Raw genomic sequence first — 26,355 nt, 5'->3', positions numbered from 1 at the left:
GATTTGACATTGAAATCCTGGTTGGTGGAAAAGTCCTTATGGAGGGATTTGATCGGATAGTAAATCAATGAGTGCAACTTATTATTTTTTTTTATTCCTTTTTTATACTTTTTTATGCTCCCTGTGCCAGTCACTACACTGGTTACCAATTCAGTCCAGAATACAGTACAAAATCCTCAGTCTCACACAGAATGCTCTCCACAATGCTGCACCTCCCTACATCTCCTCTCTCATCTCCGTCTACCATCCTACACGTTCTCTCCGATCTGCTAATGATCTCACACTAACATCTTCTATAATCCGAACTTCTCACTCCCGTCTCCAAGACTTCACTCGTGCTGCACCGGTTCTCTGGAATGCTATCCCTCAATCCCTCAGACTCAACAACAACATCCATAGTTTCAAACGTGGCCTAAAAACACATCTCTTCAGACAGGCCTATAACAGTCTCTAATTGGCCTCAACATATCCTCAACATTTCCCCAACATATCCTCAACATATCCTCAACATATCCTCAACATATCCCCAACATATCCCCAACATATCCCCAACATATCCTCACACCTCTTGTTTGAATAGTTATTGTGTAATTTTATGTCTGATACTTGTCTTTGTTTGTACCCCATAATTGTAATCGCTGCGGAATCTGTAGGCGCTATATAAATAAAATAAATAAATAAATATACATGAAATAAATGAATATCAATAGATGTGTGGCACATTATGTAACATTGTTACTTGCATATGTGTCACGGACTGGTATGTCCGACCCCAAATAAGCCGGATTCGTTCACACCAGTTCGCACTCATGAACTGCATGTGGTTTGGGACTAATAGGGAGATAGGAAAGAGAGTGAAATGTCTGAATGTGAATTAAACCATAATGGGTATCTTTAAAAGAAATGTGGTGTGAATAAGTGCCAATGTATGAAAATAAAAATAGAATTGTGAGTGCTGTATACATTGTGGAGTGCGAGATTTGGCAGAATTGTGAAGTAGACTAGAAGGAATGAATGAATAAGGATATAGTATAATTAAGAATAGAAATGGAAAATAATATATTAGGATAAATGAAAATAGACATAAAAATAGAAATGGAGATGGAAATAAAAATAGGTGTATTGAGAATATGTATATTAACATAAAAAGAGGAATAGAGAAAAAATGTATAATGGTTTAAAAGAAATAGATTTTATTATTTTTGAAATGCCCCTCAGCGTGAAACTGTGCGGTCGTCCAGGTGAATAGCTCCTGCCGCTCCAGCTGTTTGGTCTAGGGGTGTCGGGATGTTGGATCAGAATTTCCTGAAATAAACCACTTCAAGCAAGTCAAACAGGTGTGTGCTCCAACTTTTCTTCTCTTCTGCACATTTAAAGATTATTGCAATTGCTATATGTGAGCACCATGCTGTATCCTGCTTCACGTTTCATCCCACCCCCACCGCCATATAGACACCTGTGTTGGCTATATCCACTTACCTTCCTTGCCTGCAGTGCCCAGTCCCTTCTTTTGTCAAGTTGCTTCCTATAGCATAGACTTACTCTGAGCTGCATAACTGATCTGTTCACCTGTTCAACCGAGCGGATGTTTTGTACAGCAACCCAAATTCTGGTTGAGAATTTGAATGCTATACAGTAGGTGCTCATTTAATCCTACATAGATTATATATATATATATATATATATATATATATATATATATATATATATATATCCCTGTGTGCATGATAGATGCACTTTAATACAATATGGGAAACCAGAAAATTCACATCATACCATATATAAGTCACTAAAGAATATATATTTTTTTAACTAGGCACAACTGGTAGTAGCCATTGTCTTAGTAATAATCTACCAATATGGAGACTATTTGTTAGTCTGTGGTGGTACATTAGAATTATATTTTGTGGGTTTCTGGTGGCAAAAAGGATCAGTAGCAGTCAATATAACCATTGTCCATTATTTGTCAAATATAATAGAACTAACTTACATATTTTATTTGCCATAAGCTATAATATCTACAATTGTTTGTAGCATATATAATCTGATCACAATTCAAAAAAGATTGCATTGCATCCTTTGGTCTTCTTGCATGTGTATATTGGACTGTCCTATATACTTAGAGTCCAGAAATAGAAATGTGTCTGTTTTATTAGAGGTACAAAGAGTATTTTCCAAATTAGATTACCAGTGATGATCCTTTGTGTAAATTACCAGCAGGGGAACTCATGCCTTACAGATAATAGCCGGCTTGACATTTATGGGCGTCAGGGGAATTTCACATGCACCTCAAAGCCCTATTAAATAAACAAACTGGCAGCAGCGTCTGGGGTAAAGTCCTGTTACCAATGGCTGGATGTGCTGACTCTGTATATACTTAGAGGTTTCTGAGCAGTCACATTAACAGTAGGACACACATCTGACTAAACAGCTTTACTGAGCCTGGAGCAGAACATTATATAAACAAGAGACTATGTGTGGGAAAATTTTCCCGCTCTACTAGGTGTTCTTTGGCTCACAGATGAACACCCTGCAGAGCATTTACCTTGCAGTATAGTTTGTTCACTGACCCAGTATACACGAATTCCATGCGCATACAGTACTGTTCTGTCTATGTGAAACCCTTATCTTTGAGAATGGCTACGACTACATGACTTGTGGTCACAAGCAAAGTGTGAAAGTCACAGCATTAGGAAAAACAACCTCAATGGTTCCTTGGAAACTTGCAACCGTTGCAAACATTGTAAGCAATCTGGCTTGGTTGCACTTTTTACAGCAAATATATCAAAACTTCTCCCACGGTCTTGTTTTACAGGAAATAATCTAATTTGCTTTGTGGTGATTTAACAAACGTACTGAACTCATGAGTGATCAAATGTAGCCCTCATAGACACTGTTCTATCTGTGACGTAAATATAGAAAAACAGACAAGGCCGCACCTTCCCGTTAATGCCCACTTGCCATGTCACAACCACCTGGTTTACATGAGTTACTAAATTAAATTGATGTAACACCAGTGCCAATGGGGGAACCAGTGGTCGAGCAGCCCCAATATCTATGGTTAGAATACCCTATAATGGTCATAAAATAAAATTTACATGGCAAGTTAAAAAAAATTCTGGACTACAGGATGGTTGGAAAAAATATTAGTAAAAAGAATGTAGCATTGTGTTATTGGAACAGAGAATCTTCCGGACAATGGTCAGCTATTAGATTGATGTACAAACCACATTGGTGTGGTGCTTTGCAGCGGCCATTGTTGCCATGGTAAAAAATCAATGACAGGAAGTCTGGGCTACACTGTCCCACAGACACGGTGCCATGGCAACAATGGCCGCTGCACAGCACCACACCAATGTGGGCTGTACATCAATCTAAAAGCTGCCTATTGTCCTAAAGATTCTCTGTTCCTATAACACAATGCTACATACTTTTTCACTAATATTTTTGCCACCATCCAGTAGTCCAGAAAAACTAATAACTTGCCATGTTTATTTTAGTGTGGTACCCGGGTGGTCTAGTGCAGGTAGTAGTAGGGGCAGGTGGTAATAGCCCAGGAACAGATGGTAGTATAATCCCTTGTAGTTTTCGTGACGCCAGGATGTGGTTGTATGTGTTGGGCACCGCCAACAACCAACCCAGAAATATATATATTAAATATATATATATTAAGCATATATTAAATGAGAGCCCAAAGCAGGTTTTGATGCAACTGAAACTTTACTGAAGAAGGCAGTATAATGTTTCTTACAGATAGCCAACTTCCACAGAGATGACCGGGACACAGGGAACCTCTCACGCTTGCTTGGACTTGTAGTGGTAATAATGATGATGCAGGCCATTTGTGCTACTGTTATGACTTGGTAGGGACAGTAGAGACTTGACTTGTAGACATAGAAGACTTATAGATTAGATGTGGCTGTAGACTTGTAGGCTTTGGCCTAGCTGGACTGGACTGAACTTGTACAGGACTGGTGCTTGCTTTACTGTCCAGGAAGTGGAGGGAGAAGAAAAGACCTAATGTGGAGATTACAGCCCTATATATATCAGGGGCTGGACTAAAGCCCATTGGTAGCTGTTGTCTGGGGTTACCTGTGCCTCTGGAACTCTGGGTATCAGGTGATCACATATCACATGACCATATCACATGATTTTAGGAAGGTCCTATACAGTATAAACATCCTAATAACCTTTGCACATAGTTTACATTCACTGTACAATACTGATAATAAACATACAGAATTAATGTACAATAGAAATCATAATAATGACCTAGGGGGATCCTGCAGGAGAGCCCTGTGGACTTGAGGGTCTTAAGGAACTGTACAGAACCATGTTCTGTACTGGGACACGACATTTGTAATGACAATTTTAACATATTCTAACCAAAGACATTCATAGTTTATCTCTAAATGTCTGAAAAGTGGTATCCTGAAATACTGGGAGCAGAAAGTAAAGTAAAGTTCGTTTGGCAATCGAAGAGCAAATGGCAGCTAAATAAAGAAGAAGATGACATGCTAAGTAAAGTCTCCACAATCTAGGGGAGTTACAGGAACAGATGAATGCTATGGTATGGTTATATCTATAAAGATCATGTCTTCTGCTGACTTAATATTCAATAAATCATGTTGCATGGGTGTCTTGGTATTTTACCTTGAAATCTGATCTAGACTTTAGATGTCCCCAGCGGCGGGACCCCCACGATCAGACATCTTATCCCCTATCATTTGGATAGGGGATACGTTTTCTAGGGTGGGAGTACCCCTTTAAGTGAAGTTTCTGACTTCTTGCCCTGTCACCTGCAGCTTACAAAAGGCCAGGAGCCATGCAAGCTTATCATGGTGGCCAGGTCTGATGAAATTACATCATTACACCTGACCTGCACCAGAATTCCTGCACTGCTGTAGTACAGTATGTGGTGGCGGGGTGTGTGGTGCAGGGCAGATGTTGTTACCCTAGGGGCAGATGGCATTAACCCCTTATATTCGTGATGCCAGGGCGTGGTTTAGCCTATAACCACATGAAGGTATACCACTGGATCCTGGGCTAGGCACGGGGGGCAATAAAGACTCAGACGCCAATTTACGGATAACAGTAGCTTTACTGAGGGTAGGCAGATGTAAAGTCTATACAGTTCAGCCAGGGCTCAAGGAGGTGACCAGTAACACAGAGACCTTAAGGGCTTGCTGGGACTTGTAGTAGGACTGGACAATTGAATGCAGACCACGCTGACTTGACAGGGACTGACTTGATTCATAAAGCTGTGACTTTAGCTTACTTGACTTGATGGTGGCTGCAGGACTGGACTTTGAGGTTTCCAACACTCTGGACACCAACACTAGGCACGACTGCACTGGACCTCAGCTTAGCAGAAGAGCAGAGCTCAAAGAGAGAAGCTCCACCCAGAGCTTATATGGGGGAGACTAGCAGGGAGCCCATAGGTCACTCTTGGGATCACCTGATCATTGGTACCTCCTGGGTAACAATCACATGACATATCACATGGTATAACTATTAAAGAGGCACTGTCATTGTTGAAAATATTTTATATGTTATATAACTAATGATATGATGGCTTTTTGCAATTTAAATTTATTTAAAAACATGTCAATTTCCCCCAGAAATTAAATCTAAATAGAGCCACCACTAGGGGTTGTCTGTCTTTAGCCAGACAGACTAGTCTTGATTTTGCCGCTTACCATATACCGGCCGTACAGCATGCTGGCATCCAATTTAGGAGATTTATGCTGTATGCCATACAGCTTATGCACAGGCACGCACTGCCTGTGAACGAGCGCAGGGAGCGCGCACACACAGGCAGTACTGAGTAATCCCAACTCTGCCTGGCAGTAGCATCCCCCTCCCCGGTCTTCAGCTGCACCTGATCCGCCCGATCCTACCTTCTCCGTCAAGTCCCACTCCTCAGCTGCGCCGGTGGCTGGCCCATGCAGAGGACGTCAGGGACGTCACTCGTTAGGCCGCGGCTGCAGGATGGGTGAGTGTGTTTGTCTCTGTGTATGTCTGTGTGTGTTAGGGGGTTGGGGGACTACAACCTAATGTGGGGGAACTGCTACCTAATGTGGGGGAACTGCTAATGTGGGGGAACTGCTACCTAATGTGGGGGCTCTGCTACCTAATGTGGGGGAACTGCTATTGTGGGGGAGCTGCTACCTAATGAGGGGGAACTGCTACCTTATGTGGGGGAACTGCTACCTAATGTGGAGGGCTGCTATTGTGGGGGAGCTACTACCAAATGTGGGGAAACTGCTATTGTGGGGGAGCCACTACCAAATGTGGGGAAACTGCTATTGTGGGGGAACTGCTACCTAATGTGGGGGAACTGCTAATGTGGTGGAACTGTTACCTAATGTGGGGGAACTGCTATTGTGGATTAGCTGCTACCTAATGTGGTGGAACTGCTACCTATGATATGGGGGAACTGCTACCTAATGTGGGGGAACTGCTACCTAATGTGGGGGAACTGCTACCTAATGTGGGGAAACTGCTACCCAATGTGGTGAAACTGCTACCTAATGTGGGGGGACTGCTACCTAATGTGGGGGGACTGCTACCTAATGTGGGGGGACTGCTACCTAATGTGGGGGAACTGCTAGTGTGGGGGAACTGCTAATGTGGGGGAAACTATGCTAATGTGGGGGAAACTATGCTAATGTGGGGGAAACTATGCTAATGTGGGGGATACCATGCTAATATGGGGGAACTGCTACCTAATGTGGGTAAACTGTGCTACTGTGGGGGAACTCTGATGCCTGTAGCTACTGTGGGGGAACTCCAGTGCTGTAGCTACTGTGGGGGAACTCGGGTGCCTGTAACTCCTGTGGTGGAACTCTAATGCCAGTACCTACTGTGGGAGAACTCTGATGCCTATAGCTGCTGTGGGGGAACTCCGATGCCTGTAGCTGCTGTGGGGGAACTCCAATGCCTGTAGCTGCTGTGGGGGAACTGTGATGCATTTAGCTGCTGTGGGGGAACTCTGATGCCTGTAGCTGCTGTGGGGGAACTCTGATGCCTGTAGCTGCTGTGGGGGAACTCTGATGCCTGTAGCTGCTGTGGGGGAACTCTGATGCCTATAGCTGCTGTGGGGGAAATCCGATGCCTGTAGCTGTTGTGGGGGAACTACGATGCCTGTACCTGCTGTGGGGGAACACTGATGCCTATAGCTATTGTGGGGAACTCTGATGCCTATAGCTATTGTGGGGGAACGCTGATGCCTGTAGCTGCTGTGGGAGAACTCTGATGCCTATAGCTATTGTGGGGGAACTCCGATGCCTGTAGCTGCTGTGGGGGAACTCCTATGCCTGTACCTACTGTGGGGGAACTCCGATGCCTGTAGCTGCTGTGGGGGAACTCCTATGCCTGTACCTACTGTGGGGGAACTCTGATGCCTGTAGCTGCTTTGGAGGAACTCAGGTGCCTGCGCATACTGTGGAGGAACTCCGATGCCTGTAGCTTCTGTGGGGAAAATCAGGTGCCTGCGCATACTGTGGAGGAACTCCGATGCCTGTAGCTGCTTGTGGGGAAAATCAGGTGCCTGTGCCTACGGTGGGGTAACTCCGGTGCCTGTACCTACTGTGGGGGAACTGTAATCCCTGTAGCTATTGTGGGGGAACTGTGATGCCTGAAGCTACTGTGGGGGAACTCGGGTGCCTGTAGCTACTGTGGGGGAACTCCGGTGCCTGTAACTATTGTGGGGGAACTCCGGTGGCAGCCAGTGACAGCTATGTTGATTAGCATCCAACTTCTCTAGGAAAAGATAAAACAGATAGAAAACGTATTCATAAAAAATGCTGTACTTTTATCTATAAAATCCTTGCAATAATTTTATAAAGATCTATTCTTTTATTTATACATTTTATCCTGTTAGTAACTCGCCATAATGTCTTAGGAATACTGCAGGCAAGCTCCAAGCATCTTCCTCTGTGTAACATGTACAGCATGAAACCAGAGAGGAAAGGGTTACAGAGTAGAGTGCGGTGACAGCTCAGGCTCGCTCCAAAGACTCAGAGCAGATGACTCATCACTGTGAGGGAGACAGACAGACACGCCCCCTCCAGCATGCAAGATGAAAAAGTAACTGAGCAGAAGATAAATGCTTTTATCTCTTGGTATAAAGATCCTAGAGGCATAAAACATATATGTACACGATCAGGATTAGGTACTGAGTAACATATCACTTTTATTTTCTTTGGGAACTATGACAGGTACGCATTAAAGCAACATTACATTTTATAACATTTTACATGGTAAAACATATTTACAATGGGGAAACAAGTGCAGGGGGCCTTGGGGGCACTGAAGGAGGTTGCCTAACAGGACAGCAGGAGCACGGGGTAACACCTCCCATACTGGGCCACCACAAGTACAGGAGCAGGAAGTCCAGCTGTAGACTGGAGCCATCGAATGTATGTACAGGAGCAGGGACTCCTGTTTACCACTGAACTCCCTGCTCCTGCTCCAGTACTAAATGGGGATGCATACATCATATGTATCATTACTCACTACACATTCTCAGGGGCTCAAAATTTGATGAATGATCATCTGACTTTGCACCCTGGCACCCCTAAGAATTATGTGCCCGGGGCAATCTCTCCCTTGCCCTGACCGATGCTATGCCACTGCATTAGCTATATATTGTATTGGTCTCTGTGGAGATGGCTACTTTTAATTTATGTAATCTTATTTCATATTGAACAAAATTTCCCGCAAAGTTGGCTTGTTAAATAAATCTCTATGATAGAGTATAGTCCAACCTTCATTTGTCCCAATAGCTATACTTGTCATATGTAGAGAGAATTGTGATCTAGAAATAAAGTGAATGTTAGATTTAACATGGAAACATCCCTGATCTTGAAATGAATAAGATATTCAGATTGCTGTATCATTGGAAGATCCAGGAATCATTAGAGAAAAGCTAAGAATGAACATGGAAAGTGATTTACCCTCTGAAGACTTGTAGAAACTTCCAGTAATAACCTCATTAACATTGGCTTCTCAGCACTGAATGGCCGACCTTCTAACCACCATCTCCTGCTGGTCCCTGAAGCTATGAGAAGCCTTTTTATCCAAAACATTTACCAGACTTTTTGTTTTCTCTTTCTTACCATCCAGATCATATCTAACTCCCAGAGAGTGTTCTGTACACTAAAGAGATGTGAGGAAGCTGTCACTAGATACATTTTGTTTACCTGCCACACACATCAGAATTATACAGTTCATCATGAAGTTCCTCTAACGCTAATACATGTCGATTATATTTATCATATCAAAAAGTAGTCTAAGTAGAATTTAAAGTGGGGGCTGGCAGCCTAAATTACCCACCTGCTGGTGTAATCTTTCTAATTGGGGGAGGGGATTAGCTAACTACTGGGGGCATCTACTTACTGGGAGTGGACACTATCGACCAATTCAGGGGTGTCAACCTAATAGGTGAATCGCCTACCCATTAGAAACCTACCAGCTCAGAAGTAAGACAAGTACTGAATCCGGTGCATTTTCTTCTCTTAAATAGGGAACCATTTCGACAGGAGTCCCATCATTTTGACAGGAGTCCAGCAATAAACAGTTGTGTGCTATGCATGGTTAATGGCCTATTACAGATAAGTAGTGATGCTATTACACTTAACTCCATACAATCCGTGCGTCCGGTGCTTTTACCTGACCCATGGAGTGTAGAACCTGCATATTTGCTACACCCTGTAAGATAGTAGCAGATTTGCTGTCTGTACTCAAAATCACAGGCAGCGAATGTTTTTTCATGGAAAAATTAAATCAGGTTTTTTATCTTGCTAAACATTTTGTAGCCACTCCACCCCGCCAGGCTTGGGCGCTCTGACAAGTGTGTGCTGCCATCACTTCTTTGAGGCACAGCAGGTACAGCACAGCAGGCACAGTACAGCACAGCAGGTACAGCACAGCAGGCACAGCACAGCAGGCACAACACAGCAGGCACAGTACAGCACAGCAGGCACAGCACAGCAGGTACAGCACAGCAGGCACAGCACAGCAGGTACAGCACAGTAGGCACATCAGTGTGTGGGGGATGTGACTGGCGCTGCGGCGGCTTCAGGACTGTGCGCATCATTATGAGTCACCACAGTCACAGAGGACTCATACAGCCCCAGACTGCGAGCCCCATGAGTGGAGCCAGGGGAGGGAAATATATATTGTAACAAGTCCATACAAAAGACGAAAAAGATGGAGCACTCACCAGGTGTTGCGGGGTGAATCAAGCTTCTTTATTCATGTGAAAATGCTTGACAACATGGGTACACGTTAGGGAGAGCAGGTAGACAGGCGGGGGAGAGAGATAGGGCAACAGTCCGTATTCACGCTCGTAGCGCTTTGTCAGTCCCCTGGCAGGAGTATCATATTCAGAGAGTGCAGTGTGTGGTAGTGTTATATATAGAGGATACAATATGTGGCAGTATTATACTCAGAGGGTACAGTGTGTAGTATTATATTCCGAAGGTACAGTGTGTGGTAGTTTTATAGTCACAGGGTACAATGTGCAGTTGTGTCATATTCAGAGGGTACAATGTGCAGTTGTGTGATATTCAGAGGGTACAATGTGCAGTTGTGTCATATTCAGAGGGTACAATGTGCAGTTGTGTCATATTCAGAGGGTACAATGTGCAGTTGTATCATATTCAGAGGGTACAATGTGCAGTTGTATCGTATTCAGAGGGTACAATGTACAGTTGTATCATATTCAGAGGGTACAATGTGCAGTTGTATCATATTCAGAGGGTACAATGTACAGTTGTATCATATTCAGAGGGCACAATGTGCAGTTGTATCATTCAGAGGGTACAAGGTGAAGTTGTATCATATTCAGAGGGTACAATGTGCAGAAGTATCATATTCAGAGAGTGTAGTGTACAGTAGTATTCTATTCAGAGAGTACAGTGTCTGCCAGGTTTATATTCAGAGAGCACAGTGTGTAGTAGTAGTATATATTTTGAGGGTACAGTGTGGGATAGTATTCTATTCAGAGGATAAAGTCTGTGGCAGGTTTATAATAAAAGCGAAGTGTGTCTGGCAGGGTTATATTCAGAGAGTGCAGCATGTGGCAGTATTATATTCAGAGGATACAGTGCCTGACAGCATTATATTAATTATCATTTTCATATAGAGGACCAAAATGACTGACAAAGTGAGGAACCAATGCGATCTGGGCATCAAGTTCTACAAAGAGAAGATTTAGCTGGACCCGGTGGTATGTACCATCTGAATTAGATAAGGGAAGACTATGTTACCTGTAGTCACTGATATCTTTGTGTATTCTCCTCACTATAGAGAAGACGTCACCTGTAGTCACCGATATCATTGTGTATTCTCCTCACTATAGAGAAGATGTCACCTGTAGTCACTGATATCATTGTGTATTCTCACTGTAGAGAAGACATCACCTGTAGTCACTGATATCATTGTATATTCTCCTCACTGTAGAGAAGACCTCACCTGTAGTCACTGATATCATTGTGTATTCTCCTCACTATAGAGAAGACGTCACCTGTAATCACTGATATCAATGTATATTCTCCTCACTATAGAGAAGACGTCACCTGTGGTCACTGATATCATTGTGTATTCTCCTCACTGTAGAGAAGACGTCACCTGTAGTCACTGATATCATTGTGTATTCTCCTCACTATACAGAAGACGTCACCTGAAATCACTGATATCATTGTGTATTCTCCTCACTATAGAGAAGACGTCACCTGTGGTCACTGATATCATTGTGTATTCTCCTCACTATAGAGAAGACGTCACCTGTACTCACTGATATCATTGTGTATTCTCCTCACTATAGAGAAGATGTCACCTGTAATCACTGATATCATTGTGTATTCTCCTCACTATAGAGAAGACGTCACCTGTACTCACTGATATCATTGTGTATTCTCCTCACTATAGAGAAGACGTCACCTGTAGTCACTGCTATCATTGTGTATTCTCCTCACTATAGAGAAGATGCTACCTGTAATCACTGATATCATTGTGTATTCTCCTCACTATACAGAAGACGTCACCTGAAATCACTGATATCATTGTGTATTCTCCTCACTATAGAGAAGACGTCACCTGTGGTCACTGATATCATTGTGTATTCTCCTCACTATAGAGAAGACGTCACCTGTACTCACTGATATCATTGTGTATTCTCCTCACTATAGAGAAGATGTCACCTGTAATCACTGATATCATTGTGTATTCTCCTCACTATAGAGAAGACGTCACCTGTACTCACTGATATCATTGTGTATTCTCCTCACTATAGAGAAGACGTCACCTGTAGTCACTGCTATCATTGTGTATTCTCCTCACTATAGAGAAGATGCTACCTGTAATCACTGATATCATTGTGTATTCTCCTCATTATAGAGAAGACGTCACCTGTAGTCACTGATATCATTGTGTATTCTCCTCACTATAGAGAAGACATCACCTGTAGTCACTGATATCTGTTACGCCCTAGAGAGCGGAGCCGCACGCGCCAGAACGTGACAGCCGGGGACCGGGACGGGTAAGTGGCTTGGGATGCGATTCGCGAGCGGGCGCGTCCCGCTATGCGAATCGCATCCCCATCGTGAATGTCAGTGCAGCGCTCCCGGTCAGCGGTTCTGACCGGGGCGCTGCAGAGAGGAAAACGCCGCAAGCGCTCCGGGGAGGAGCAGGGACCCGGAGCGCTTGCGGCGTTCTCCTCTCTGCAGCGCCTCGGTCAGAACCGCTGACCGGGAGCGCTGCACTGACATTCACAATGGGGATGCGATTCGCATAGCGGGATGCGCCCGCTCGCGAATCACATCCCAAGCCACTTACCCGTCCCGGTCCCCGGCTGTCACGTTCTGGCGTGCGCGGCTCCGTTCTCTAGGGCGCGCGCACGACAGCTCTCTAAGATTTAAAGGGCCAGTGCACCAATGATTGGTGCCTGGCCCAATCAGTCTAATTAGCTTCCACCTGCTCCCTGTCTATTTAACCTCACTTCCCCTTCCCTTCCTGGCCGGATCTTGTTGCCTTGTGCCAGAGAAAGCGTTTAGTGTAGTCCAAAGCCTGTGTTCCAGACCTTCTGCTATTGCTATTTACTATGAACCTTGCCGCCTGCCCCGACCTTCTGCTACGTCTGACCTTGCCTCTGTCTAGTCCTTCTGTCCCACGCCTTCTCAGCAGTCAGCGAGGTTGAGCCGTTGCCGGTGGATACGACCTGGTTGCTACCGCCGCAGCAAGACCATCCCGCTTTGCGGCAGGCTCTGGTGAATACCAGTAGCAACCTCGAACCGGTCCACCGACATGGTCCACGCCAATCCCTCGCTGGCACAGAGGATCCACCTCCAGCTTGCCGAATCATAACAATATCATTGTGTATTCTCCTCACTATAGAGAAGACGTCACCTGTAGTCACTGATATCATTGTGTACTCTCCTCACTATAGAGAAGACGTCACCTGTGGTCACTGATATCATTGTGTATTCTCCTCACTATAGAGAAGACGTCACCTGTAGTGACTGATATCATTGTGTATTCTCCCCACTATGTCCCATCAGAGCTTTAGTCCCTTACCACTGCTAAGGTCATACTGGCTGCTTTAGTTTTACAGCCTTAGTACTTTCCCATTACGTGGCAATTGGTATATTTGAACATTATACTGGAAAAATATTTCCGCAACACGCTTCACCTCTGGCATGCTTAAAAACAGGCTATAAGAATACTTTGGGGAGGGTTGGATGGGGTGACACTGCACCGGGTGACACCAACCCTAGCAACGCCACTGCATCCTAAGGCATTGCATGACTGTACCATTACACAGAAGCAGAGAATGGTTGGAGCGAAGCGGAGGATCATGCTGCTGGTCTGAGCTGAAGTGAAGTCAGTAGCAGCAGAGTAGACTAGAGAGGCCAGAGAAGAGTGCGAGTTTCACAAGATATGTGGGGGAACTGTATTTATGGGGCAATGGACATTATATAGGGGCACTGTATATATTGAGAACTATATGGGGCATAGGCATCATAGGCAATAATCACTATTTACACCATAATAAGCACTATTTGCACTAATTTACACCGTAATAAGCACTATTTACACCATAATAAGCACTATTTGCACTAATTTACACTGTAATAAGCACTATTTGCACTAATTTACACTGTAATAAGCACTATTTGCACTAATTTACACTGTAATAAGCACTATTTGCACTAATTTACACTGTAATAAGCATTACTTGCACTGTAAAATGTAAATGACTTGAGGACTAACAGTCTCAAAAAATTACTGGATACTGGAAAAAGTCCCCTATTACTATTACAACAACAACAGGCATTTATATAGCGCGTTTCTCTTAGTGTGACTCAAAGTGCTTTACTGGTACAAACAACGGGAGAAAGTGTGAGTTCCAGTATTATAGGGTTCCAGGAATTTCTGGACAGTTGTGAACAGATGGGGAGAGCAATGAAAACATCTGGCTTCATGGTTATGCAGGTTGTATGACCTTTCATTTTTATTTCTAGTGCTTCTTGTGTTTTTAGGCTGCGTCACATGACAGTTCTGCCTGTGAATTCTTCATTTTCTTTTATGTCTTGTTAGCATGTTTCCTTCCAGTGGATGTGATGTCACCAGATAGGTCATCAGGTGAGTGGGGGTAGGCATCCCTTCTATGGGCTGGCTGGAATCCCACATTATGGTGGAGTTAACATCAGAGCCCAGTGGAGGCTGCAGCAGTGAGGGTAACATAATGTGGAGGGGTTTGTATGTTCTCCCTGTGTTTGCGTGGGTTTCCTCCCACACTCCAAAACATTGTGAAAGGTCAATTTGCAGTTTAAATTGTAAGCCCCATTGGGAACAATTGTGGTGCCACGGGGGTGCTAGGAATACCTGATCACTTTGTGACACCCGGGCACTGTTAGCCTATACACGGTTCGAGGTTAGAGACAACTTCTCCTGGGCGAGACACTGGGAGTAAAGAAACACACCAACGCCAGGTTACGGATAACTTCCTTTTACTTAGCAGGGTGCAGGTGGTACTACATGCCGACAGTATAGTGCAGAGTGGAGAGGATGCAGTGTAACCCCTTTGGAGCATGTTGCCTTTCTGGGACTTATGGTGCTTTCACTCAACTGATTAATAGTGACTTGATATAAGACTGAAGATTTTCCAGGTCGCTAGGGTTCTGAAAAGGTCCTGAGACTTTCTCCGCCAGGCTTGATTTTCCTCTATGTAGTAAATCTTTGCAGAATGGCCAGATAAGACTTAAAAGGGGTTATCCACCTAATGGACATGCTTAGGAAGGATCTACGCTTGTCTTTGGGTTAAACGGCTGTGTTGTGAGATTACCATAAAGCTGTGGCTATCTTTTTGTGAACCTCACTATTTCCTGTTGAAGTTTTCTTTTATACTACAAATCCCAGAATTCCACTTTCCTACCTCCCACACATCAGCCCCCCCCCACACAATGAACAACAAACAAGCTAGATTCAATTAAAAAGGTCAGTGCTTTCTAATCATTGTGCACTGTTGCTAATTCCCTGTGCTGGGTCACTCCACTCATTGAAGCAGACAGGCTCCCTGTCATTACCTGACTAACTTTACAGCCCCTGTAGCATAGTCAAATAAAAACATTTCCTGGAATACCCCTTTTAAGATTAGATCGGTTCCGGACTTCCCTCAGAGCTTCTCCCCATACAGCTCACACCTTTCCCACAATTGTGATCACCAGAAACTGCGGCAACTCCTCCCCAACTACTCTATATAGCTAACAATTTTGGGGTTCCTATTGGCAGGCAGGCTTCACATGGGCTTTCACTGCTCCTCACTCTTAAAGGTATAATATATACACTGCTCAATAGGGAACACTTAAACAACACAATGTAGCTCCAAGTCACTGACACTTCTGTGAAATCACACTGTCCACTCAGGAAGCAACACTGATTGACAATCAATTTCACATGCTGTTGTGCAAATGGAACAGACAACAGGTAGAAATTATAGGCAATTAGCAAGACACCCCCAATAAAGGAGTGGTTCTGCAGGTGATGACCACAGACCACTTCTCAGTTCCCATGCTTCCTGGCTGATGTTTTGGTCACTTTTGAATGCTGGCGGTGGTTTTACTCTAGTGGTAGAATGAGACAGAGTCTAAAACCCACACAAGTGGCTCAGGTAGTGCAGCTCATCCAGGATGGCACATCAATGTGAGCTGTGGCAAGAAGGTTTGCTGTGTCTGTCAGCGTAGTGTCCAGAGCATGAAGGCGCTACCAGGAGAAATAAATATCACAAATTGATAATCATAAAAATATAATGCTTTATTTATACACAAAAAATTCATATAACAAACAATGGATATACCCATCCTTCCTTAAAAACGTATACACATGACATAAGTCAATATTAAAAAAATCAAGTAGATGGGGGGAGAATCCTGGACAAGAGATAATAATATGAAAAAGTATAAATATATGCACACACACAGAGGTATAGGACAAGCCCGAGGATATATAAGGATATCAATTCATAAGTATTGCACTATGCCCATTTATTATAGTACTGTTCCTTATGTGCAAAACGAGATAATTAGTAATGATCACTATCACTATAATAAAGGGACCAGTGCATGTGCACATTTGCAACATGAGGTGCAGAGTAGTGTTGAGCAGCATAGGCCATATTCAAATTTGCGATATTTCGCGAATATATGGGCAAATATTCGTCATATATTCGCTAAATTCGCATATTCATAATATTTGCGTTTTATTTTCGCATATGCGAAAATTCGTACGCCGGTCTCACACAGTAGTATTGGAGCCTTCTTTACACCACACAAACTGGAAGCAGAGAGGGGTGATCACTGTGATGTGTACTGTGAAAAAAAAAAAAAAAATAATAATAATATTCGCAATTACAAATATATAGTGTTATATTCGCGAATTCGTGAATATGCGAAATTCGCTAATAAAATTTGCATTGCGAATATTCGCGAGCAACACTAGTGCAGAGCAAAGTGCAAGGTATCATATCATGGCATATAACACTGTTCCAATGTACCATATCCGAAAAAATATTGTAATATTATTGCAAAGCAAATAATTTTGTACATAATGATGATCACTGCAACTTTAATAAAGTGACCAGTGCATGTGCACATTTGCAGCATAAGGTACAGGGCAAGGTGAAAGATATCATATCATAGCGTATAACACTATTCCAATATACCATACCGATCAGTCTGAGATACGCAGAGTGTACTCCAGGATGTCCCCCCACCTCACACTCCAACGGGTTTCGCCAAGCTTCCTCTAGGAGGAAGCTTGCCAGAGGCAGCCTAACTGCCATTAGGTACCGAGATGAGATCCTCAGACCCCTTGTGAGACCATATGCTGGTGCGGTTGGCCCTGGGTTCCTCCTAATGCAAGACAATGCTAGACCTCATGTGGCTGGAGTGTGTCAGCAGTTCCTGCAAGAGGAAGGCATTGATTCTATGGACTGGCCCGCCCGATCCCCAGACCTGAATCCAATTGAGCACATCTGGGACATCATGTCTCGCTCCATCCACCAACACCACGTTGCACCACAGACTGTCCAGGAGTGGTCCAGAGTCCACCTCATCAGGAGCATGCCCAGGCGTAGTAGGGAGGTCACACGGGCATGTGGAGGCCACACACACTACTGAGCCTCATTTTGACTTGTTTTAAGGACATTACATCAAAGTTGGATCAGCCTGTAGTGTGGTTTTCCACTTTGATTTTGAGTGTGACTCCATATCCAGACCTCTATGGGTTGATAAATTTGATTTCCATTGATAATTTTTGTGTGATTTTGTTGTCAGCACATTCAACTATGTAAAGACGAAAGTATTTCATATGATTAGTTCATTCATTCAGATCTAGGATGTGTTATCTTAGTGTTCCCTTTATTTTTTTGAGCAATGTATATAAATAACAGATAACAAAGTACTTATGAAAAATATATTAACCATTTGATAAAGTGCTGGAACATAATAACTATAGCATCCAGTCCTTTAGTGGGCCCAACACCTGTGCCAGAGGTTTGCCCGAGGAAGTCCAAAGCCACAGGATAGCCTTTGGTGCTCAATATGTATAGTGCCACAGCTGAATAGGTTTGAAAGAATATTATTATTATTGTAAAGCTATACAGTGGCAGGGCAGTGCTTCCTATCAACGTAATATGGAGAGTAGAGAATCATTAAGGAACGCCGCCCAGGACCGATACCTGTGGATTGGCCCACCCCCTCTCGTTTGTATTTATCTGAGTTTTATTCTAGAGACATAATTTCTCTACTCTTAGTCTGAGATGAATAAAATAAAAGCCTAAAGTTTTAACCTATTCCCACCAATAACTGACTTCATTGGTGACGACACAATACCTGTACAGATTCAAGGCTCTACACAACAGCGGGAGCAGACTGGTATAGAGCGCAGCTGTGTTCTCAGGAAATGTCTCGGAAGCAGCTTAGTTATTGGCAGACAAGTACCTTTCTATGCCCTCTGTAGATTTATGATGCTCCATTCGCTTCCAGTTTTTCCCATTTATAATAACATGCTTATAAATTGCCCAAGCCAGCAGACTGGTAAGGATGAAGCGTGGGAAACCAGACTAGTGTGGTTTATGGTCATCTTCTCTTCAGCTTATAAAAGCTTTAAAATCCAAACACTCAGACCAATGCAAACAGAAGAGCGCTCTGTAATAAATATGCCGTGAGTGATATTCACCATCACCCAAAACATTTCCACCACGAGATATTATTGGAGTATAATGTGGATGTCAAAGTGGGTTACATCTAAAAGGATGAATATATCTAAAGAACAATATAAATAAATAAAACTGAAATGGAAACGTATTTCTCAGAATGTGCATTCTTAGAAACATATGGTAAAGTCTAAGAACCTTGGATGTATGGATTTGAACTATGTTAGGTTGGTTTCATACAGATTTATTAAAGGGGTACTCCGTTGCTCAGCGTTTGGAACAAACTGTTTTGAACGCTGGAGCCGGTGCCGGGAGCTCATGACGTCATAGCTCCGCACTCTTATGACGTCACGCCCCCTCCCATAGACTTGCATTGAGGGGCGGGGCATGACATCATGAGGAGGTGGGGCTATGACTTCACAAGCTCCCGGCGCCGGCTCCAGCGTTCGGAAACCAACGGAGTACCCCTTTAATAAATCTGTATGAAACCAACCTAACATAGTTCAAATAGTTTGTTCCGAACGCTGAGAAGTGGAGTACCGCTTTAAATATCAGCAATTTTTAACATGCTGAACTTAGCTATTGGCATAAATTGCTACAAATTCATTAGGAGGCACAAGTCTTAAGTCTGAATGAAAAACATGACATTTCAAAAATGCTTGGAAAAATGAAAAATGCATAAATATCTGATGTTTTTAGAAGTAAAAAAAATGCACAAAAATATTATGTATAAAAGAAACTTAAAGCCTCCTACAACAAACAGAGCAGATGTGCAATGACAAGGGTGTAAGCCCAGAAACAGCTGTCTACATATGGGTATTCTTTCCCTTTGGAGAGATTTCTGGCTTGGCATACATTCCCAGTTAGTTTCTAAGACTCGTACTGGAGCATGAATGGCTTATAAGTCACCACATGTCTTTTAGACCCTCTCCTCAAGGAGAAACATTCCCCCTTTGGTCCTTTAATCTTAAAGAGGTACTCCAGCGGAATTTTTTTTTTTTAAATCACCAGGTGCCAGAAAGTTAAACAGATCTGTAAATTACTTCTATATAAAAATCTTAATCCTTCCAGTACTTATCAGCTGCTGTATGTTCCACATGAAGTTGTATTTCTTTCTGGAATTCTTTTCTGTCTGACCATAGTTCTCTCTGCTGACACCTTTGTTCTTGTCAGAAACTGTCCAGAGCAGAAGCAAATCCCCATTGTAAACTTATCCTGCTCTGGACAGTTCCTGATATGGACAGAGTTGTCAGCTGAGAGCACTCTGGTCAGACTGAAAAGAACTCCAGAAAGAAATACAACTTCCTCTGTAGTATACAGCAGCTGATAAGTACTGGAAGGATTAAGATTTTTAAATAGAAGTAATTTACAAATCTGTTTAACTTTTTGGCACCAGTTGATTTGAAAAAAAATTGTTTTCCACCGGAGTACCTCTTTAAATGACACATAGAAACATATAATGTGTCGGCAGATAAGAACCATTTGGCCTATCTAGTCTGCCCAATATTTCTGAATACTATAAATAGTCCTTGGCCCCATCTTATATGCAGGATAGCCTTATACCTATAGCCTTATGCTTATCCCATGCATGTTTAAACTCCTTCACTGTATTTGAAGCGACCACTTCTGCAGGAAGGCTATTCCATGCATCCACTACTCTCTCAGTAAAGTAATACTTCCTGATATTACTGCAGAAACCATTTCCCCCTTAATATAAAACTATGTCCTCTTGTGGTGGATTTTCTTCTTTTCAATATCCTCGCCTCCTTTACGGTGTTGATTCCCTTGATGTATTTTAATGTTTCTATCTTACCCCATCCAATGCATAATGCAGAAATAGTTTTTCCTATAACTTTAAGAGGTATTTCATCTATTACTGCTCCTTTTACATAGATTCTACAGCTTGACAGTTTCAGAGTTCTTACCTTTCATGGATACAGAGCAGTGTGCTGGATAGCTTGGACAGTACTCTACTCTGTACTGCCAAGGGACAAGAACCTCAAAACAGCTGTCTCCTTTTGGAGAAGTTTCTAGTTTGGCTCATAATCCCCATTCATGTTTCAAGGACATTTAGAGGGCACCTATCATCACTTTAATGCTGCCTGAACCATCAGTCATCTGGGCAGATCTCAGGGACATTTGCCTCTTCCTGTTTGGGTATAGGGACAGATCTATCCATCAAGGCTGGTGGAGCAGACAGAAGCCCCTAGGGGCTGTCTCTATTATGACTTGTGGTTTAGGCAGCATGAAAGGGATAAAAGGTTCCCTTTAAGGAAGCACTCACCTATAGGGAAGCTACTACCAATAGGTGGCTCTTTTTTATGGAGGAGAGCTACCATGCAAACCATTTTGTAGAGCATATTTTTATCTTTGTTCTGTCCACTCTTTTTGTTTGTTCTCTATAAGTCCACTTTCACACTGCCGTTAGCACGCGGCAGTGTGACGGGCATCGGGGGAGCCCGGGGAAATAGCGGGAGAAAAATTACTGCTTGTGCCGCCTTTTTCTCCCAACAATAGTAAATGGGAGCCACCGGGACTCGTTGTTTCCCGTTGCTCCCTGTCACGAGAACTGCCCTTAAAGTCACGAAAAAAAAATAAATCTGACAATGCCCAATTAATGTGGCATGAACTGTCTCAACAAAAAAAATATATATATATAAATGTGTTCAAAGGTGCTAAATATGTCAAATCGAAATTTGCTTCACCCCTTCAGCTACATACCACTGAAAAATTGGCTAACACTATAAAACTATTAGGCCCCTTGAACACTGCTGTTGCTTCCCGTCGAGAACGGCCGTTAAATGAAAACTGTCAGCTTTCTCCCCCCGTACTAACCAGCGGTACTGGCTGGTAGTGCGGGGGACACTGATCAGTTTGATACTTACCGTGCCCAGATCAGCCGTGCCGTTCGGCCCTAATCTTCTATTTTCGTGATATGCTAATGAGGTGCTAACTGGCACCGGCCGGGCTAACTGGCAGTGTGACCTCAGTGCCGCCGGCTGCAGCGCCACCCAGCTCATCAATATTCCTCCCCTGCTCTGTAATGAAGAGAGAGGGGAGTAATATTGATGAGCTGGGCAGCGCTGCGGCCGCCGTCACTGACGTTAGAGTGCCAGTTAGCCCGGCTGGTGCCAGTTAGCACCTCATTAGCATATCTGGAAGATAGTAGATTAGGGCCGAACGGTGCGGCGAATCCAGGCATGGTAAGCATCAAACTAATCAGCATCCCCTGCACTACCAGCCACTACCGCTCATTAGTGCTGACAGTTTTCCATTAACGGCCATTCTCGACGGGAAGCAACAGCAGTGTGCAAGGGGCCTAATAGTTTTATAGTGTTAGCCAATTTTTCAGTGGTATTTAGCTGAAAAAGCAAATTTCAATTTGACATATTTATTACCCTTGAACACATTTTGTTTTAATTTTTTTGTTGAGACAGTTCATGTCACATTAATTGGACATTGTCAGATTCAAAAAAATGTTGTTGCGGATATAAATTAAAGACCTTTTGTAATATGGTTGTTTAAAATTTTTGAAATACTTAAAGGGGTATTCCAGGATTTTTTTTATTTGACTGTGCTACAGTGGCTGTAAAGTTAGTGTAGTTCATAATATAGTGTCTGTACCTGTGTGTGATGGTTTTCTCACAATTCTTCTGTGATTTTCACCCCAATATTTATTTTTATCAGCATACAAAATTACTGTTGTCTCAGATTTTTCCCAGGTTGCAATGCGGTCGAGACCTGACTCACTAGTCAGCTGATGACAGGGAACCGGTCTGCTTCAACGGGTGGAGGAATCGCTTGGTGGGAGAGAGATCAATCTGCAACTAATGCAACAGCTGTAGGCACCCTGATTGAAAACCACAGGTCTTTGAATGGATGCAGCTCATTTATGTTTCAATGGGTGGGGTGGCTGATGTGTGGGAGGGAGGAAAAATGGAATTATGGGATTTGTAGTAAAAAAAAAAAAGTAAAACAGGAAATACAAGTTCACAGAAAGCTAACCACGGTGTTATGGTAATCTCATGACATAGCCATTTAGCCCCAAGACAAGCGCAGATCCTTCCTAAGCATGTCCATTACTGTCTGCCAGGTACGTACTAAAATCACCTTATGCTGGATAACCCCTTTAATAAAGAAAACAGCTCCTGAAAATCCCACCACTAGGGGTCCCCATACCTAATGGGACACTAACCAGCATCAGGCTTGTCCATGAGTCATGGACAAGAGATAATTAATGGACAAGGCTGCATAAGCAGACACACCATTCACTTCCCACCACAACAAGGGAGGGACACAACCCCTTCCCCTGAGAGAGGGATTTTTATAATAAATATAGGTGGCATAAAAATATGATGTACATGGTCAGGATTCGGTACTGAGTAACATATTCATTTTTATTTTTTGTGTGGGATCTGACAGGTACGCTTTAAACCTCAAGTCTGATATTTTGCTTGGAGCTACGTCTTTTCTAAATACAGTAAAATAATGATTGTTAAAGACTAGAAAAGTATGGGTGCAAAGCTTCAGAAGGGCGAAACCCAATATTGAAAGCTATAGAAGAAGCAGCACTCTAGGGCAGTGTTTCCCAACCAGGGTGCCTCCAGTTGTTGCAAAACTACAACTCCCAGCATGCCCGGACAGCCAAAGGCTGTCCGGGCATGCTGGGAGTTGTAGTTTTGCAACAGCTAGAGGCACCCAGGTTGGAAAACACTGCCCTAGGAATAAAGATATATTGTGTTTATTCACCCAATATATGAAAAATGTTGTTCCACATTGGGTTACTAAATGCACCCAATCCTCATTTCTGGAGTGCTGCTTCTTCAATTGATTTTTCAACTATTGCAATTCAATATTACAATGAATTGTATAAACTGCTTCCAGGTCAGGGATACATTATTTAAACCGATCAATAATCTGGATGTGTAAGACTATAGTTGTGTTAAATCCCTTTTGGGAATAAATAGGTGAATAGGGATGTATAAAAAACACATAATTGATAGCTAACGTGCATGTCCTATCGCCCTCTAATGGAGATCACTAAACATGACACTTTTATAAAAACCTAGTTCTGTGCAGTTATAGGTTAGATTCTATATGACATCACAAGGCCATTATGTGCCAATCTGCTATTATTTATCAATTAAGATGTATAAGAGTAAGTATAGCTCATGGGTGCTGTGTCTCATGTACAGTAATATACAGTCATGGCCGTAAATGTTGGCCTGAAATTTTTCAAGAAAATGAAGTATTTCTCACAGAAAATGATTGCAGTAACACATGTTTTGCTATACACATGTTAATTCCCTTTGTGTGTATTGGAACTAAACCGAAAAAGGGAGGAAAAAAGCAAATTGGACATAATGTCACACCAAACTCCAAAAATGGGCTGGACAAAATTATTGCCACCCTTTCAAAATTGTATAAAAATAAGATTGTTTCAAGCATGTAATGCACCTTTAAACTCACCTGGGGCAAGTAACAGGTGTGGGCAATATAAAAATCACACCTGAGAGCAGATAAAAAGGAGAGAAGTTCACATAGTCTTTGCATTGTGTGTCTGTGTGTGCCACACTAAGCATGGACAACAGAAAGAGTAGAAGAGAACTGTCTGAGGACTTGAGAACCAAAATTATGGAAAAATATCAACAATCTCAAGGTTACAAGTCCATCTCCAGAGATCTAGATTTGCCTTTGTCCACAGTGCACAACATTATCAAGAAGTTTGCAACCCATGGCACTTTGGCTAATCTCCCTGGGCGTGGATGGAAGAGAAAAATTGATCAAAGGTGTCAAGGTAGAATAGTCCGGATGGCGGATAAGCAGCCCCAAACAAGTTCCAAAGATATTCAAGCTGTCCTGCAGGCTCAGGGAGCATCAGGGTCAGCGTGAACTATCTGTCGACATTTAAGTGAAAGGAAACGCTATGGCAGGAGACCCAGGAGGACCCCACTGCTGACACAGAGACATAAAAAAGCAAGACTACATTTTGCCAAAATGAACTTGAGTAAGCCAAAATCCTTCTGGGAAAACGTCTTGTGGACAGATGAGACCAAGATAGAGATTTTTGGTAAAGCACATCATTCTAGTGTTTACCGAAAATGGAATGAGGCCTACAAAGAAAAGAACACAGTACCTACAGTGAAATATGGTGGAGGTTCAATGATGTTTTGGGGTTGTTTTGCTGCCTCTGGCACTGGGTGCCTTGAATGTGTGCAAGGCATCATGAAATCTGAGGATTACCAACGGATTTTGAGTCACACTGTACAGCTCAGTGTCAGAAAGCTGGGTTTGCTTCCGAGATCTTGGGTCTTCCAGCAGGACAATGACCCAAAACTTTTTGTCAAAAAGCACCCAGAAATGGATGGCAACAAAGCAATGAGTCCAGATGTAAATCCCATTGAACACTTGTAGAGAGATCTTAAAATTGCTGTTGGGAAAAGGCGCCTTCCAATAAGATAGACCTGGAGCAGTTTCCTCTGAAAGAGTGGTCCAATATTCCGGCTGAGAGGTGTAAGAAGCTTATTGATGGTTATTGGAAACAACTGATTTAATTTTTTCCAAAGGGTGTGCAAACAAATATTAAGTTAAGGGTGCCAGTAATTTTGTCCAGCCCATTTTTGGAGTTTGGTGGGACATTATGTCCAAATTGCTTTTTTCCTACCTTTTTGGTTTAGTTCCAATACACACAAAGGGAATAAACATGTGTATAGCAAAACGTGTTGCTGCAATCCTTTTCTGTGAGAAATACATCATCTTCTAGAAAAATTTCAGGGGTGCCAACATTTACGGCCATGACTGTATATAGATATAAAGCAGAATATAGTGCCGGCCCCAGGAGACAGGGCTGAAGTTGACTAATTACTCTGAACTTTCTATGAGCCACGACAGCTGATGTGATTATATTAGTTCCCAAAACCTTCCAGCGGCACAATGCTTTTTATCACAAAAAAAAACAATAAAGCAAATGCACAGCATTAATCCCGCGTGATAACATGACAAGAGCCGGAGATATGTCTGTGACCCTGTAAACCTGGGAAACAAAGATTATTCCAATAATGATAACAATGTTGAACAATTCATCCTTTACTCCAAATTGATGTTTTTCTCCCCATCTGCTAAATAGGAATGTATTACATATTCATTGTTTTTTACAAGCACACTGATACCTACCTGCATTTCAATGTTAGAAGAATAGGCCGTTACAAGTTATCAATGTTGTTGTTTAAATGATAAACAAATAAAATAAATAAAGTAAATATTGACACGCACACCCACTCATGCATACAAAAGGCATCACATCATACATTGCAGCAAAACTGCATTGTGTTAACCCAACAAGTAATGTATGCTCCTCGGTAAATGTGTAGGAATCTCAGTACTAATCCCCCTCTAATGCATGAAATCCACAAATCATCCCCAGCCTGGGGCTCTCTAGCTGCTGTCAGGTTCTCAGGGCATGATAGAGGTTGTAGTTTTGCAACAGCAGAAAAGCCTCAGGTTGGGGATAGCTCAACTATTAAAGGAGAACCCCAGAATATAAAAATTGTCCCCCATATTGCCGGCAGTAAAAAAAACAAAGATGTACATACCTTCCTCTGCTCCCCCGGGGCCTCCGGTAACCGGCTCCGGTG

The sequence above is a fragment of the Hyla sarda genome, chromosome 1, assembly GCF_029499605.1.
Source record: "Hyla sarda isolate aHylSar1 chromosome 1, aHylSar1.hap1, whole genome shotgun sequence".
Lineage (NCBI taxonomy): Eukaryota > Metazoa > Chordata > Amphibia > Anura > Hylidae > Hyla > Hyla sarda.
This window is presented reverse-complemented; position numbering follows the sequence as displayed.